The sequence below is a fragment of the Coenobita brevimanus genome, chromosome 55 (assembly GCF_032717465.1).
Source record: "Coenobita brevimanus isolate Jiangsu-jjx chromosome 55, ASM3271746v2, whole genome shotgun sequence".
NCBI classification, from domain to species: Eukaryota; Metazoa; Arthropoda; class Malacostraca; order Decapoda; family Coenobitidae; genus Coenobita; species Coenobita brevimanus.
In genome coordinates this window covers 30630475-30633098 of record NC_137008.1, presented here as the reverse complement: position 1 = coordinate 30633098, position 2624 = coordinate 30630475, and the positions used below count along the sequence as shown (strand labels likewise).

At 40.7% G+C, this 2624-nt stretch overlaps 1 non-coding gene across 1 annotated transcript; it reads left to right on the top strand.

Moving 5' to 3' along the window:
- On the top strand, positions 1-119 carry LOC145401451 (5S ribosomal RNA). The gene has a single exon (XR_013897601.1). It is a non-coding gene; the product is annotated as a 5S ribosomal RNA (ribosomal RNA).
- Positions 120-2624: the final 2505 nt, after the last annotated feature.

Here is a 2624-nt window from a genome sequence, read left to right as displayed (position 1 = left end):
CATAACGGCCATACCACGTTCAGTACACTGCTTCCCGTCCGATCAGCGAAGTTAAGCAACGTTGGGTCTGGTTAGTACCTGGATGGGTGACCGCCTGGGAACATCAGATGCTGTTGGCATCCCTACGTGTCAAGTGGGGTTGGTGGAGGATTAGTGCCCCTCCCTGTAAAACAGTTAACTCTAAGCCCTTGGCCACCCCATTTGGGATACATGGCATCTGGCAATGAATGAATGAATGAATATGACAGGGTGGATAGACAAGGATTGTGGAAAGTGTTAAGAATATATGGAGTAGATGGGAAGTTGTTGAATGCTGTGAAGAGTATATACGATGGTGCGAAGGCTGCAGTTCGTGTGGATGGTGAACTGCATGAATTTTTCTTTCAAAGTTGGGTTGAAACAGGGATGTGTCATGTCTCCATGGTTGTTCAATCTGTATATGGATGGGGTAATAAAAGAGGTACAAGGTAGGGTAATGGATGTTGGAGTGGCCCTGGTGAGAGAGGATAGTGTTTGGAAACTCCCAACAGATGATACTGTGTTGTTGAGTGAAGACGAAGGGGAGCTGCAAGGCTTGGTGGATGAGTTTGGGACAGTGTGTAAGAAACGGAATCTAAAGGTGAATGTAGGGAACAGTAAAGTGATGGTCTTTGAGAGGGGTGAAGTCAGTGAATGTACAGCGAGGTTGGATGGTGAGGAATTGGAAAATGTGAGTACGTTTAAGTACTTGGGTAGTGTGATGAGTAAGGATGGAGGTTTGGAGGGTGAAGTGCTTGAAAGGGTACAGCAGGGAAGAAAGGTTGCTGGTCCTTTGAAAGCAGTGATAAGAAACAGGGAAGTGAGCATGGAAGTGAAAAAGTTACTACATGACAGTATTGTGATACCAACTCTAACGTATGGAAGTGAAGCTTGGACGTTATTGGAAGGACACAAGTCAAGAGTGAGAGCAGTGGAAATGAGTTATTTAAAAGGAGCCTGTGGAGTTATATGGAGAGACAGGCTGACGAATGAGGATATAAAGGAGCGTTGTGGTGTGGATGTGGATGTGATAGGAAGCGTTATGAGGAACACACTGAGGTGGTTTGGCCATGTGGAGAGAATGGAGGGTGAAAGACTGACGAAGAGAGTGTATGTGAGTGAGGTGGAGGGGGGAAGAGGAAGGGGGAGGCCGAGGATGAGATGGAGGGATGGGGTGGAGAGGTATATGAGAGAGGGGTGTGTGAGTTGGGAGCAGGGCAGTGAAATGGCGGGGGACACGGCGACTTGGAGGCGATTTGTTTGTGGCCACCCCAAATGGGATTGAGGCGTCTGGCGATAGATAGAATGCCTCTTTTATTTCTCACTGAACCTTTTTCTTTTGTTCATTATATAAAACTATATTCCTCTCTTTTTCTTCTTGTGTTTTAGCATTCCTTGTAAGTCTGTTATAGTACTTTCGCTTTTTTATTCCCTTTCTAATACTTTTATTCATCCAAGGTTCTTATTTTATTTGTCCAGTCTTATCTATCCTCCTTCTATATTTTGCTGTAAGGTTTTTGTCAGCACTGTCTTTGATTATTTTATTCAACTTTTCCATATTACTTATGACCTCTGTTTATACACTCTGTTCTATTTCCTTCATATACTCCATAACCTTTCCTCCCTCTGTTTTGTAGTAGGTAATATCTTCCCACCCTTTTTTCTTATGATTTTTATTCGATCTCCCCTTAAGCTTAAGTTTTATTTGTTCTTGCTCCACATCACTTCCCCTATACAGTCTAGATCATCATTTAACATTATCAAGTTGTACTTCTCCATCCATTTCAGTATCCTTTGTCCATTTTTATTTATACTTTGTTTGCCTTTGAATCCTACATGTCCATTATAATCTCCTAATAGAATTATTGCTTTGTTTTCTAATTTATTAAGTGTGTTTCAATTTCTTGCTGCAAAGCTTTATTTTTGTTATCATCACTGACCGTGAAGTATACTGTTATTATATGTATCTCTTTACCATACACTTCTTTCGCATATAAATAATCTTTATTAATACCTTCTACCTTTTCCAGTGTAATCTATTTATTTTCTTTATGTAGTTACATTATACCTCCTCCTTTCTTCTCTTTTTTTTTTTTCTCTCATGCTTTCATATACTTTCATATCGTCTATGAAAATGTTTCTTATTTTTAATTGTGTTTCTGTTAAGCACATTATTGTGTTTCCATCAATTATTTCTCTTAGTTCACTCATTTTTGCTTTTGTTAAACCTTGTATATTTATAAGTTTTAGGTGGTGGCGACCATCATCCACTCACTTGATGTAGTGCTGCCTACTTCTTCCTTAGCCTTTATCATTCTTTTTCTGTGCCTGCCCTCCTCTTTTCCTATTTCTCCCATCTTTCCTGTCACTACTTATTGCTTTTCTTTCCGTTACAGGTGGCTTTACATTGAGTGAGAAACCAAATGGTTTCCTGTAAGCCAAGAAACTATTTACAAAGCTGGGTGGTAACCATATAACCAAACCACACTTGCTCCCTACAAGTCAAGTGAGTTGGTGGAGGGTTAGTGCCCCTCCCTGTAAAACAAGTAACTCAAGAGTCAAATGGCCACCCCGTAAGGGATTATGGCGTCTGGCAATCGATAGAT